General features: G+C 40.0%; 1 protein-coding gene across 7 annotated transcripts in view; it reads right to left on the bottom strand.

Annotated features, from left to right (window-relative positions):
• The window catches only part of CELF2 (CUGBP Elav-like family member 2), a 364,188-nt gene that overhangs the window by 176,681 nt on the left and 171,561 nt on the right, over positions 1-15,946 (bottom strand). Inside the window, exon 1 of one of the 7 annotated variants that reach the window (XM_042815511.1) lies at positions 8,167-8,251. The exons of the other annotated variants lie outside the window; for them this stretch is intronic. The gene's annotated coding sequence lies outside the window, so the exon portion shown is untranslated. Of the gene's footprint in view, positions 1-8,166; positions 8,252-15,946 lie in introns of those variants that run through there. 7 annotated transcript variants of the gene reach the window in all.

Raw genomic sequence — 15,946 nt, 5'->3', positions numbered from 1 at the left:
TCTTCCACATCTCTAGGAGAAGCAATCAGACTTGGAGTGTGTCTACAAGGCAAAGGGGCACGATCCCTTCTCCCAGCAGAGCAGGTTCCACACTTAAATGCTGAGCACCTCTGTGTGTAATGGGGATACTGTGTCAGTAATGCCTTGTAAGCCACCCTCCTGACTGGTTGCACTTTAACTTCCCAATGCAGAACTTCCTCCAATTGCCTTCTAAAAAAGCACTACCTTGCAGTCTGCTGTGCTGGATAATCACAGGAAAGGGACAGACCGATGCCACTCTTCAGTTTACCAAAGAGAAAAGGGAGAAGCAATCAAGATCACAAGGCTTAGAACCAAGATTTGCCAGAAAGAAAAAAAAAATGCTACAAAAAGGAAAACAAATATAAAAATGATGGCTAAACCATTTAAGGATATATCATATTTTCCACCTGGTTAAACTCTTTTTATTAGTGGCTGACTAAAGCGTCAATCATCATCTGGAAAGGTGCCTTTTTGCATTAACTCCCAAAGAAAGGAGTTACTACAAGGGCACATACTGATAACGGCTTTAAACTGAAAAAAGAGAGATTTAGATTAGATGTTAAGCAGAAATTCTTCTAGGCAGTGAAGCACTGGCACAGCTAACCAGAGAAGTTGCAGATGCCCCATCCCTGGAGATGTCTGAGGCCTGGTGGGATGGGGCTTTATGCAAACTGATTTAGTGAGAGAGAGAAGGGTTAGGACCAGATGATCTTTAAGGTCTCCTCCATCCCAAATCAGTCTGTGGTGGGACCTAAACCAGTCAATAGGGTTGGACTAGACGATCTCTAGAGGCTCCTTCCAGCCCCTACAATTCTTTTATTCTATTCTATGACTCTATTCTAAGAAACATATCTGCAGTTTGATAACTTCTCCAACAAAATATAAGGACGCCCCTACTTTTGGAGATTATTCCAAGTCTGAACAAAAAATCAGCCAGGAACCCTTTTGGTTGCAAACTGAACTGTGAAACTCAAGCTGCTCTCCAGCACTGACTCCTTGATCCTTGGAAAATCAGCCCACAAGCCAAGCAGGGCTGATGCCAATCACTGTAGGTACTTCATACATTTCCATTGATGGAATTGTATGTCATGGCATCCATATCACCACATACATTCTTTTACATGGAAAAGTAAAAGAAAAAATATTGCTAATTGAGACAGAGAAGCACCTTGTGGCAGACTACCACGTGGTGCAAACAGCTCTTTGATGTTTATATAATGTATTTCTTCAAGAATAAGCAAGCTCATTCTTTCATTAAGAGAAACACTTTGAACTTAAAATAATTCCTTTCATCAAAAGACTGTGGAACATTTTACAAAGACGGTGAAGTATTAATAGTATAGTTTTATGCAGTGAGAAACTGAGTCCAAGAGAGATTAAGGGAGTTACTTGAATTTGTCAGACAGCTAGAAATAGAGTTCAGTTATTCTGTTATTCCAAATCCATGCCTCAAACTACCAGACTATGCAGATATCAAAGAACATTTTCAAGCCAAAAGGCGTAGTTGTTCGACACTCAGTGAGTTCTTTGCAGAAGTCTGAAGACAAACGTGTCTGAACACAAATGTCTAAACAAGATCCTGAATACATCCAATCAAACTTAAAAGAAGTTGAAGAGACTCAGTTTTTTTCTAAAATTTCTTAGGGTTAAAACTCATTCTTCGCCTCTGGGCAAGAATATATTTTGCCTGTGGATGTTATTAATGTATACGTATTTAGGAACAGAGACAGAGCACTGGAGTGCAATGTTCTCTGTTAAATGTGTGTGATACTTTATGGGCAGGTCTTCCATTCACATGCAAAAGAATTAAAGAAGTAGAATTGAAAGCAGGTCTTGGAAAAGCAAGTGGATCCAAAACTCAAGTTGTTCTAAATCTGAAAGACGATGCATGCATTCTTTTCTATTAGATTTTAAAGAAAATATAACCTCAGGACTTGTTATGAGGAGTGGAATGAGGGCTGTGAACAAGAAGAGGAAACCCTCCCTAAAGCAGCTCAGCTGTTAGTCTTTTAAATTCTTTCTGCTCACACAGAACTGCTATTTTTGTGCCCCAGGTCACAGAACAAAATCCTGGGTTTTGAGAGCATGTGAACATGAGGGGACAGAAAAGGAGGCAAAATGGGGCAGGCAAAGATGAGGGCAATCACATCACATGCTTTATCCTGCATAAGAGAAATAAAAACCTGTGAGTATGGCTTTACAGCTGCAAAACTTCAATCAGCAGAACTTACTCTTAAGCAACAAGTTCGGATCACTGTGATTATGAAGATATAAAAGTACTGGTCTTCTATGAAAGAAAGTTAATCTATTCCCTCCCACAACCTTGTTTATCCTCTTCCAATATCAACTGCATTCAAAACAGTATATTTTACACATTTTTAAGAGTTCAAATATCTCCTTTTTTTTTTTTTTTCTCTTTGCACAATTAGCTTCAAGATAACCTCAGTATTTTGATCAGTGGGCTGAAGCACAGCCTGCAGTCCAGCACCCACTATGGGTATCAGAGCAGCTTTGCTACCTTACCGAAAGGATCACATACGTTCTTCTTCCGAATGCAACATCTTTCACAGATGTATTACGATTTGATAGCGTTTTTCAGGTGCAGTTGGGAATAACTGATAAACACATCAGATCAGAACCATGGTTTCCTCTGATGATTTTGGCACTTTTCAAAGGAAATTTCTGGGAAGACTACAATAAAAAGAGGGAATTAGTAGCATAAATTATGAATGCTAAGATGTCTGGGATTCAGGATGTTTCTCAGCTGCTTCTATTTTCTCCTGTCTATGTTCCTCACAGAGCATGCATGAAGGCTGCAGCTGCAGCCTCCTTTATCTCCCTGGCCAAAACTCTCAGGAAGAAAATCCCATCTACTTCAGGCTATAAATAAATAAATTTCTTGATTCAAATAGAGACATCATAACTCTGAGAAACACAGCAAAACAAAAACGCAATCAGAAAAGATGCCACCTTCTTTTCACAAGTCTCTATTCTACTTGTTTCAGTCCAGCTCATTTTTATTCATGCCCATCCCCTTTCAATAAATATTTGTCTTGCATTTGTCAAGATTTATATTTAAAAAATGAAATTCTATTTGGGGTTTTACAGTACGGGAGGCTATTATATATACATTATCCTTATGTGCATGATTGGGGAGAATAGCTGATTTGTGAAGTTATCTATTATGGGGAATAATCAAGATTAATGAGCCCTATGGCACTTGCTGAATGCCTCCAGAGATTTATTACTCAGGTTGTTCGTTTTTCTTGTTATGTTGGTCCTGTCAAGAGTCCTATAACAAATGCAAACACAGACGTGTATTAATTGCAAATGTGGAACAAGGCTGCTGTGATGTTACTAAATACTTGCAACGCTGCTGTTCCTACAGCCGTGAGATTCCTTATCTGCCTGGTTTCTGATGAACTTTCTATTTTGGCATACATTGCAAGTTTTTTTCATGCCTAAAAAGATAAAGGGGGTGAGAGGGATTAAAGAGGAATGGGAATTCTGTCTCATCTTACTCTTAAGAATGAAAGTTATGGACAGAATGGCCTGAGAAATCCCTGGGCTTTTCAAGCAAGGCTGTGTAGTCAACTTCAGAAGACCTCATTTTATTATAGGTGCATTACAAAACAAGACTTTTAAAACCTCCTGTTACTGTGAAATGAGATAAGTTTCTTAGGAAACATCTGAGCTCTGTTTTGCTATCAGACCTGTCTGTGGATGCCATTACGGCACACATCTGTCAGGATGATAGTTCTGCACTGGCTGACATTCCTGTTTATCCAGAGAGGCATTCGCTGACAAAATCCATGGTATCAACAGGAGGATCACTCTGACCCCTGAGCCTATTAAGCTATGCAGTAGAAGTTCAGTGTACTCTCTCTCCTCTATTGTATCACTCCACCAATTTCTTCAAGCTGATTCCAATCAGGTATCACCACACTTAACAAATACCACTCATCCTAAATGCATACATTTAAATTATTTCAGAAATCCAAGAAAGGCTTTTGGGAAACAAACAAACAACACATGTAGCAATATTACCTTAAATATTCCCCGCACTGAATCCTGAGTTCAAGCAATGCAACACTGACCTAAATTAATGACAAAACAGTCTGTGGATGCCAACCAAATACACAGTGTGTGCATCCCTGTGTCACAGTCTGCAGCTTTACTCCTGAGGGAAGTGATCACTGTGCCAGCTTTCTTCATTACCACTGATGTGGACAGGCACCTTCGACATCCGAGCTTTCTCCTGCGGGATTTGCACAAGGGTCAGTTTCTAACCGCAGACATTCACCAGTTTCTTCCACATTCTCCAGTGTGAGCTTAGAGCAGAAGTTTTAGAGTTTTTGTGTTGACGCATTCATACATTAAAACACATTTCTACCTTCCAGGCAGATGTTTTTCTGATTCACTACGCTGGCATAAACACAGAATGTGTGGGATGTTGCTAATAGCTCAGCTCTATTAATGTACAGGAGGGTATAATAATGGTAATAACATAGCAGCAAACAGTGATATCATCAAAGTAAATGGAGCTTTTCTCTCTCAAACAAGCATGGTATGTGAGGACCTGGAATGACCCACCAAATTCTTCGCAGGTGGAAAAGAAATTCAATAAAAGCTATTAGTTAAGACAAACTGGGTACACCTTCAGGTTCAGAAGTCACTGTGATAGAGTTCAACAAAATCTGGGAGAGCCAACAGAAAAAAAGAAATCCCTGAGCTCTTTCACCATACTTGCACTTATTTTTACACACATATTTTCTATGGGCTTCTGTGCAAGACAGGACACTAGCTTAGATGGGCATTCAGTCTGGTTCTGTTAAGCTGTTCATATCCTTTTACGTAGCTAGCCTTGAAGTTTAAATAGCTTTAAACAAGATTTAATCCTCTTTTTAAAGCCATATCCTAAATTATAAGAGATCATAGCTTGTCTAGTCAGCATTGCTCTTGAAACCCACTGTCTCTGACCACAAAAACTCAAGTCCCACACCCTCTGCCTACTCCCCACTTCTTACTTGAATGATTCTCCATATTCAGAAAGCGCACCCACTTTTTTTGGACAAGAAGCTGCTCTGTCTTTGCAAAGTCTTCAAGTATGTTTTTGAGGCACTGCAGTAGTATTGGCAATAGTAACAACCACCCCAAAATGATAAATGTAGCAGGTCCTTTGATGGGACTGAAAAGGATGTTTTTCATTAAATAACTACATGCACCTGCTTTCTCTCTGATGAGAAATCAAATACAGAAGTTTGTTTCATTTAGGTCTGCAGCTTGTGCTCAAGTAATTTGCCATTCTTGGGGGAACAGAGTCGTGCAAGATTTAGAAATACAAATTAGATATTCAATCCTGACTAGTAATCTGCTTTTATTTCTCTCAACATTATGGAAAATAATGCAAAAACCTGCAGATATGCAACAAAGAAACAACAGCACAGCCCAAAATGTTTTTTTCAGAAGTCAAGTCAAATAGATGTGTATTTATTGGCAGACTTTTTTTAAAAAAACAAGAAAATGTGCTATTAAGCAGGTAGAGAACATGGATGCAATTCTTTGCCTTTGGGTGTTACTCTATTTTGCAATGAAATAAGTTTTTGTATACCTGCTAGTCAGACTGATAGGCGCTGTCTGAACAACAATTTCCCCACTTCTTAAGTGTTAGCCATTTGTAGCAGTAATTCACATAACTTCAGGGAATAAGTTAATGTGAGACAGCTATTGGAGAGAAGACTCAGACATATGCAAAAACTGAGACAATCAGTTCTTATTTTTGTGTATGTTAGCAAGTTTGGGAAAAACATATTATATTTGTTAAGGAAAACTGGAGCACAGCAAGTCTCCCTGCAACTGTTAGCAGACTGCCAAAGAATTACAGATGTCCAAAAGACCAAGGCAATATCACACAGTCACACAGGCAACACCAAAAGGGCAAGATGTCATGCAATGCCAGATACCCCAAGTCAAAGGCTACAAGGAGGGCAAGAATTCCTTCAAGTCCCACATAACAGCAACAACTATAGCTGTTTTCTTTAAAACATCTTCTTTCAAACATTTTTCAGAGATAATTCCAAACAAACCACCCTTGATAAAATGGTAAGGGAGTATCTGGCATGCAAAGAGCTGAGCTCTGCATTCTCAAGAGTCTCCCATGGGCATTGTGAACGTTCCTGGGGGGAGCTTTCTCTTCTCCACGCTGAAAACGCCCAGGTCCCTCACATAGCCCAACACTGAGAAGACAACAACCAAAATTAACAAGTTAAAATAAGTGTATTTTACTGTCAAAAGAAGGACATTTTATTGGGTAGAAGGAAAAACTTTTCCCTGTGAGGACAATCAATCACTGGAACAGGCTGTCCAGAAAGATTCCCCTCTTCATATTTGGAGGCTTTCAAGGGCTGCCTAGACCTAGCCCTGAACAACCTGATCTGATCTTCCAGCTGACCCAGCTCCAAGCAGCACGCTGGACTCCTGAAAGACCTTCCAACCTGAGTTATCACCTGATCTCATTACTACTGGCTGCAGGAGCACTTAGTTATACTTTCCAAAGATGAGATCTGATAATGGAGAGCCTTAACATCATGATGGGAAGAAAATAAAATCTCAGAGCATATGTAAACAGTCAGTCAGGGTCAGCACAACCTTACCTGTTCCGCACAGCAGCAGCTTAGTCTCATGTTACAGATAGAGAGCATCAAGGTCTTTTGGTTTTGATAAATTATGAACCATCTAATAGTAAGCAAAGAGCACCTTCCACGCAGAGACACAATGTCACTGAAATGTCTGATATTTCATTCAGAAATCTGTCCTGCTTTACTACAACTGGTGATTTACATCAATTAGAAACTGAGGTTTTTGCTTTCTGCATATGGCAACATACTGGATACAGAAATGAGTGATGGACAGTTTATAATGGCTGATGACCTAGACATCCTAAAAAAGCAGATACTTGACTTCTCTGCACCAGAATAAAAAAGGAATGTATAATTTACACCAAACTGCAAACTCAGCTCATATTTTAAATATATGGAAATTATTTCTGCATTTCACATAAGAGTTGGTATTACATATGCACTGTAAAGATCATAAAAACGAGGTAACGTGAATTTAAGAAGAAAGTTCCTGCACTAGAACTCTCCACCCTCTAAGAGAAGGGATGAAATGTGAATGTACAAAGTGTAAGTTTTCTGGAGGATCTGTAAGTGGCATTGAAGTCAGCCATTCACAGACCCCTTAGCTTTGCTTCTGTAAAGGAAATTACTGCAGACAGAGAAAGAAAAAACTACAGGAGTGAATGTTAAATGTAGTTAGGAACCACTTCCTGCCCTAACACAACTTGAAAGACTGAGACCAAATTATAAACAACCTGGAAGAAAAAATACAATTTAGTAGCTGTTTGGCAGTTTAATCCCAAAGTTTTCTTCATATTTTCAGGACTATGGTGAGATGATCAGACATCATGAGACAACTGATATAATAAATAATGTGCTTCAAAATCCAGAAACCCTCATTGAATACCTCAAAATTACAGCTAATCTCCAGGTATACAAGTCAACAGAGTTAAAAAAAAAAACAACCAACAACTTCTTGGATTCCCTCAAAGAAATTTCCCAGAAATCTAATCACACAAATCTAATCCATCTATTTGACTATTTTAATGCTTTCTCTACAATTCATACCTGAAGGTGATACTATAGAGCTGGCAAGATTGACAAAGGAAAATGTAAAACACGTGGCACTAAAAGTGTAGAAAGCCCATATTCATCAGAAGGGAGTTTTGTGTAACTCCAGAAGAAGACAAATAGCTGACATGAAGATTATTCATGTTATTTTCATGGGTTATTCAAATTGACTTCATGTCGTTCTAAGCTCTGGAGGCTGGAAAATTGTCATTTGTTATCATGTTTTAAGAACAACTGATGTTTGAAGTTAGCCAGTTTGGCAGGCTGGCTAACTGCTGATGGCTTCTGACTGTTTGACAAAGCTTAATCAATACCTCTAAATATTTTTAACAGGCAACTGTAACAATAAAAGTGAGCAATTAGAACCAGAGAATGGTGAGCCAACAGATACAGAGGGAACAGACATAGAGCCCTGACTGCTTGCAAACAGTCACAACCTACACAATGGCCCCCTTACCTTCACAATACACATTGAAAAATGGGTATTTCCAAGACCAACTGGATGCTCCAAAAGAAATGTCTCTCATTTATTTCCATGGGAACTACAACAGATACAAAGAGCACAATAACACTACTTGATAGATTGAAGTCTCAGTTACAAAACACCACTTTTTAACATGGGCACCACCATTAGCTATGCATTTTTGCCAATGATGAACAAGAGCCTGCATGCTGCGCTTGTAAAAATCTGCACTGCTGGAGGTGACCGACTGCAGAAACGCATTATCCACCACCTCACTGTGCTCACATCCACTGTTTTGCCTCCACAAATGTTCAGCAAGTGTAGAATGTCAATGGGCGCACTTTTTTCCCCTACAAATGAATTCAGTGACACAGCTTTGCCTTATTCTGTGTCAGATGCTATTCTATTAGACTACCCCTGTGCTGCCACGTGTCACATGGGAACAAAATGTAACACAATATTGGTGGGAAGGTTCAACCTGTACTGCCATGCCATCGACATCTGTCTCTGGGCCAACATCATGGGTCAACATAACCAAATAGGAGTCATTACTTAGCATCATAGAGTCATTAAGGTTGGAAAAGACCTCTAAGCCCACCTAGTCCAACCATCAACTCATCACCACCATGCCCCACTTCCCTTTTGGAACAGCCCTCATATTTCACTGCTTTCCAGAGATGCTTAAGAACAATACCTAAGAGCATTACTGCACAGATAAATATGGCTCATAAGAATCTAGTACTCCTTTTTTAAAAGACTTTTTGTTCCACTCTCATATCACACATATATTCATATCCAGGTATGTATTAGTGCTCTACTTTCATGCTGTATATTGCAGTTTTTAGAGCAAACACCATGCTGATCAGAACATGGCCTTCTCTTTTAACTTTGCCTTCTTTCTGCAGGCAGATTGAACACAGAAGTGTTATGGATTGTGAATCCTCGGTGAGCCCTCAGCTGTGTTTCACAAATGGGAAAATTAAGGCACTAAAGCTCAGGCTGGTTTCATTGAGCCCACAGTAAATGTCGCATTAGTAACCCAGCCACTTTTCCCTCCTTCTACCATAAAGAATGAGAAACAAGGGGACCAGATTGCCCTGTCAAGGATGCCTACCTCTCCTCTGACATTTGCATGACTTTAGGGTAAACTTTTCAGTATCTCTGAGGCACAGAGGGCACAAAACCTATCTTCTGCCCTCAGTGTATACACAGATGCCTCTGTGGAGGGAGGTAGCATTGCCCAGACAGCTCTTTCACCCTCTGAAAATCTGACTCTGACCTTGCAGAATTTTCTCCACTGCCATACACTGAGACAAAAAAACTATTAAATCTGGAAATATACCCGTAAGAGGCAAAGTGCTAGGTCACCAGCAGATAAAGGAATAAAAGCAGGACTCAGCTGCCAGCCCTCTGTTTCAAATGCCAGATCATGTATTTTTTAAATCCTCTTTAGCTTCTATATTCATCTTCATGCCAAATGGTACCATCTGACTGACATTTTTGACCTTTTCTGTATAGGAAGCTATGCAGAGAGAAATGGTGGGGACAGTCATTTCAGTACACACTGAGCTCCTAGTTTTTAAAATCATGGCAAGAAGTGAGATCCACTATGAAGGTGTTAAATAGTTAAACGAGAAAGAATGGAAAACTAATATCCATTGAAAATCAAGCCTTTTGTTTCACTTGTTGGAAGCAGAAATTTTCTTATCTAATCTTGCCCATTAGTTAAAGGCAGTAAACATAATTCTCAATTTTCTCAGCAAAATTTATGATCTCTGTCACACTGCGGACAATAGACATTTCTTCTTTCTTTCAGGTGGCTCGACAGGCAAAGAAAAGAAAAAATTCCTAGAAAATGTCTGCCATTACTGAAAGAGGAAAATTGTGAAAGTGCAGCAAAGTCTTCAAAGGGCAGCTGGAGATTCTGAGTGAGAGTTCTGAGCCTGGCACACACAGGTCAGTCGGCACTTCCAGAACCTGATGTGTGTTTTTCTGGGGAGATGAAATAACTGCACAAGAACATGGTGCCAGGCACTAGCTGAAACAGTTTCTCGAACGAAATGTTAGAGAAAGAGCTGGAAAATGTTTTGATCAAAGTTGTTTTCTCTACACTTGCTATAGCACAGACAACGAGTGGAAATAACCCTGGCTTTGCAGACGTGCAGTAGTACAAAATTGGCTGGAAGCAGTAAATAAATTTGAGGGCTTGGGGTGCTTTCCTATCATTTTGGTGTGATTTTTATTTTTTTTTTCTTCTTAAGTAAAATGCAACCTACACCCGGAGGCTGTGCTCAGCTTGAATACAATTCAACTAAATTCAGTGGGGTGCTAATATTTCTTCCTTGTTTTAGGATTATGACAATATCCAGTAACAAAACCCAAAAACACACAGTCAATAATCTTCAGAGGACCCTAGGGGCATTTCCTTCATCCACTGGTAAACTGAGGCACAGATTTAAACTAATAACATAAGAAAGCTTTCCTAAAGCTTTGTATAACCTGCAGATAGAGCTGCAGTTAGGGCAATCAGGCAGCGCTCTGTCATTCATTATCACATCACAGACAGCTTCCCAAAGAGTCACACTCGGAAAGATAAATTTTCATAGCTTTTATTCATTTTCAGGACTGGGGGTACTTGTATACAGTGACCAAAGTAAAAGATTTCTAGCCTACCAGATGAGCAACCTGTGAAGTACTCATAAGTGGAATAACTTCAACGTGTATCTCTTGTTGCAGACCTGGGTCAGAGCATTTGTCCTGAGGTGAAGTGGAATAGGCACAAAGAGCTGGAGATGCTGGTCTCAGTTTTCAGTGCTACATGTGGCATGGTTATCACAGTCTTCCTACTCACCCCATCCTTTAAGTACAATCAGCTCAATTTATTCACTGCTCAGAACTCTACAGACAAGGAATTCATTCCTTTTGTCTATGGTGCCCAACTCTATATGACCTAAATCCCTTGCTGGAGCCCTTTAGAGTTATCATAAAACAACAGCTTTAATCTGCCTTATCCAGTCCTTGTGAATGAAGCTTTAGAGGGTATTTTTTTTTTTTGGCCAGCTCTGCCAACTAGATACTTCATAAAGTGAAATAGAATTTCTGCTTCCTTCAGGGCACCTGCTTTCAATTACAGGAAACATACGGCACCTTCAGATTTTCAGCTTTCAACATCTGTGCTTTCCAGGTACAATTTGTTGCATTCAAATTACTGCTAAACCTCCAGAATGGTGTCTGGCTTTCAGGGGCATGCTTGAGAAACACTATAGATGGACCGAAAGTAATGGCATTTGCAATCGCTTTCTAATGACAGATTAATGACTGTTCTGTACAAATCCTTTAAGCTGCTCAGCAACCTCAGTCCACTCCTCTTGGAAGACCCATTCCACCCGAGCTCACTTAGAAATGTTATCCTTCCCATATAGCAGATGTACCTACTGACACTCCTATCTACCAAATACGCTAGCTCACACCCTAAACACATTCTAAAAGGCACGCTATCACTAATTCCTTTAATAAGGAAAATTAACAGCCTATTACAAATTGTCAGCCACAGTCATGCTGGGATGAGCCAGTGACCACTACAGATTTGATTTCTTTTTCTGCCTCTGCAGAATTAATACATAAGTCAAGTCTATATGGGGTGTCTTTTGCCCTCCCACCTTTTCACAGAATCATTAAGGTTGGAAAAGACCTCTAAGATGATCTAGTCCAATCATCAACCCATCACCACCATGCCCACTAACCTACGTCGCTCAGTGCCACACCTGCCCTTTTTTTGAACACTTCCAGGGATGGTGACTCCACCACTTCCCTAGGCAGCCTGTTCAGGACATCTAAGCATCCCCCAGCATTTCTACAGGCTGGCAATGAGTCATAGGACCTTGAATGCCCACTTCCTGGTCCACTGATTGCTGGAATCTCAGTTCAACCACAGTCCATCATACTCTTTTTAGGTTACAAGTGCACAGCTAGCCCACTGGCTCCTTGTTTCAGCCATCACCACATCTCAGCTGTTGTCTCCCAAAACATGATAACTAAAATGTAGCTTGCTGACTTGCTATACCTAAGGAACGCAAATCCACAGATTCAAAGCTCTACCCACAAGATAGATAAGGAGAAGTAGCAGAGTGAAAGATGCACACTGTTGCTAAAGGGAAAAACAACAACAACAAAAAACAACAGGGGAGAATACTTTCTAACTAGACCTGCAAGAACTGATTTTTATTGATGAATAAGAGAAATGCAGCAGCACAGGACGCACAGCAACACAGTCTAGAAGATCATTTCCAGTCCGATATTACCAGGATCAAATTCAGTAGTTTTACTAATAAAGTGATGGTAACAATAGTATGTAGGTGTTTACATTACTTATGTTTGTATTTTTTATTAAGTAATCACAATTTAGTTGTATTATTTCCAATAATACAAGGCAAGGACTATCCTTCTGCTTATTGTAAGGAAGGGAATTCAGCTCCAGTGGAATTTCACTGAACTAGCCTAACATGTCTGGAGGTCTGCTATGGAGGGATGTGCGCCGCATACTCACCCCTCTCCTGGTTGCATGGGCCTAACACTTCATGGGAGAGCAGTTCAGAATATAGTAGAAATCAATTACAATGCCCGGAGAAATCAAAGAGGAGCAGAATAAACTTAGAAGAGGAAACTGGGAAGCAACTGATATTGCTTACCTAACGTAAGGAAATTTCCCCAAATTAGTGCCATACCAGCCTCCCCAAGGCCTACAGTCTTATCCCTCAGAGCATGCCATTTTCATGCAAGCTCGTGTCACAATAATGAGCAGAATGTTATCAATCCACAGCATGGCAAATGTCAGTCTGGTTCACTTGAGCTCTGGACTTCTGTCTGCTACAGTTTTGTTTCGGAAGACTGAAGCAGTAGGATGGGAGTCAGACTCTTCTTTGCATTCTAAGCAGTCCGCATCTACATTTGGTTCAGGACTTCTAATTTAATTATGTTTGCACTTGGATGTAAGTTAAGTCACAGCTTAACCATTAACTGTGTTCTGCTATGGCATCCACCACTCTGTATTTGACTTCGCTAAATGCCTAATGTTTTGCAGTGAGTTTTTGATAAGTGAGTGTTTGCAGATTTTCAAGACAGACTAATAACACCAAAGGAGGATCCAGGAATGTTTTAAGTAAACATTATGTGTATATTTTCTCAACAGTGCCTGCCGACCAGCACCTTCAGAGCTGCATAATCTCACCTAAACTACGTTTGCATTGTTTGCACTAACTGGCGTAGTTCACACTACTCTAAGCAAACAGTTATTTGATTACAAAATTATGCAGAGCATAATTCCAGGACACACAGTCATGCAGCTCCAAAGAAGCAGCAGTTCTATTTCTGTCATGCAAAATTCTGCTTGCCATCATTAGATATTTCTTCATCAATCATAACGAAGACTGAGTAGATAAAGACTGCTACCTGAGCCAGGAACATTCTGGGATATTTTAAGAAACTCTTTGTTTTTCTCCCTCAAACTTCACTCTTTTCTATTGTTATTCCCTATTTTGTCCTGAAATTTACAAAAAGATGGATGCCTGGAAAGCAGGTCCAGCTGTAACTAATTTGAATGTGCAAGAACTTCAGAGCAGGCATCTTCTCTGACTGTGTCATGAGATGACAGAACATCAATACAGGGAAGATGGTCGAGCTTGGTGGTGAGCAGATGTTAGGCATCTTAACTTTTTCTAGTAATTTATTATATTGTCATCTTTTCGGCTGCCACCAGCAGATGGCTTAACAGTTTGGAGTGATAGCCAAATTGAAAAGAATTTAGTAGCGCCATTGACATCACATTATGTGGATGAGAACTGATTAGGGCATTATCTTCTCATCTGAAATACAAGTATTGAATTCTAGTCTCAGCCATAGACTTCCTGTGGACACATCTCATTTGGGGTATAATAACACTATACAATCTAAACTAAGTCAGCTGCCTATATAGAACATACATGAAACAAATTTAACCTAAGCTAGTTACTCATAACAGCTGTGAAAGCACAGGCTCTGAAACTCATCTGCTATAGACAAATCTCTAATCTCTGGCTCAGATTTATTAAATCTGTGTGTCCAGGATTTCCTATTTAGCCTGTGAAAAGAAATAATCAATTTAGATGGCAATTCAGACTTCAGGTGGACTAAAATGAAGGCAGCAATGTCTCTCCATTGACTACAGTGGCATCCTAGGGCAACTGTAGATAAATACCATCTATCTGCAAAGGAGGATAACAGCTTTTTCACAGCAATATCATGAAGACAAATGGAATACATATGGCTTAGAAGAATGGCAGCAATTACCTACCTCAGTTAGATCAACTTTCTTGTTTTCTGTTCAACCTGTCTACTACTGGTAAGGCAATATAAAATGGCTCTGTAAAGTGTTCCTTTTCTATTTCAGCAGTTCAAGGTGTCGATAAGATCCTAAGACCAAAAAGGACATTCTGTGTCACCAAGCTTGGTCCCTGGCCAAAAACGGGTAAACCCAAATAATGATCTCATTCATCAAGTTCAAGCCTTGTAGCCCAGTAAATACTGTATTGCCACTGCCAGAAATAGCCCCAGGCTTTGTGCTGAGCCTGCACAGCCTTGGGATCAGGCTTGTCTACACTTGTGCAGCCCAGCCTGGAGCTTTGCTTTAGCTGCCGCAGCAATTTTCCTAATGACCAGGTGGCTGGTGCCTAATTTATTTTACTTTTGCTTATCTTCACATATTCGTGTGGTTTCAGTGCAATTTTGATACAGACAGTAGTAACAAGTAGTTAGCCTGTGTAGGATGAAATATTTACAAAGCCATATAACCACACAGCACAGAGTAGAACAGATACAGTATAGCTGCCTCAGAAAGGTGACATGCAATGCAGCATAGAAGAGCTGAGGCACGGGATGGGATCAGATGGAGTATAGAGTGACGGCGATAAAAATTCACCCCCAAACAGCTGAACAAGCCCATGGTTTTAGGGATAAGAAAGAGAAAATATGTAAGGCAATGTTACACACCGTATTCAGGAGTAAGGCAGTGTTAAAATCCAACAAAGAAAACAGCTGTCAAAGCATGTTAGAAAAAAAAAAAACACAACAGCCTAAGTAGAGCCCAGACTGAGGAAGAAGAAAGCATCAACATCAGCATCATGCTTGTTATAGCACAGAGGAAGAAGCCCTGACATCAACACACCATTCCCAATGTGGGCCTCGGTGTCTCAGACCATGCTGTATCAGTTTGTGAGCTCCAAAATTAAAGCTACTGCCCACAGAGTGCAGATGAGCAAAACATGACAAAAAGAAGTGGAAACTCAGACGTATATAAAATGTTTTTAAATCTATTATTATTACTACACCTGTAACACTATTCTTTCTTCTCAGAGGTAAATCTGGACTGGTAATAATTCTTTGACTGAAATGTTAACATTTTAATTACGTTAACATTAGGCTTTTGCTTTTAGACAGATAGCCTATTTCATCTGGCCTGTAAGAACACTGCATGTACCAAAGCTCAACATTAAAGCTAGCTACACCTCTTGCTTTCACTCCTCGCACAAGACAACCACTCCAAAAATTGACCCCCTTCAGAAAGATATATTGATTTTCAGCACAAATATCACTGTTTTATACCCATCACTGCCTTGTGCTCCTCTGTGTGCCTTCCTATGTCCCTGCACAGAGCTCACACTGCTGGTGGGAATGGTAGGGCCCAATCAAGACAAAATCTTTTTAGCCTCATCATGTGGGATGGACACTGCCCCTCTCACCT

The sequence above is a fragment of the Centrocercus urophasianus genome, unplaced genomic scaffold (genome assembly GCF_019232065.1).
Source record: "Centrocercus urophasianus isolate 14NV4802_14NV808 unplaced genomic scaffold, USGS_Curo_1.0 seq_15, whole genome shotgun sequence".
NCBI classification, from domain to species: Eukaryota; Metazoa; Chordata; class Aves; order Galliformes; family Phasianidae; genus Centrocercus; species Centrocercus urophasianus.
The sequence above is the reverse complement of the archived record's forward strand: the minus strand, read 5'-3'. Positions and strand labels throughout refer to the sequence as shown.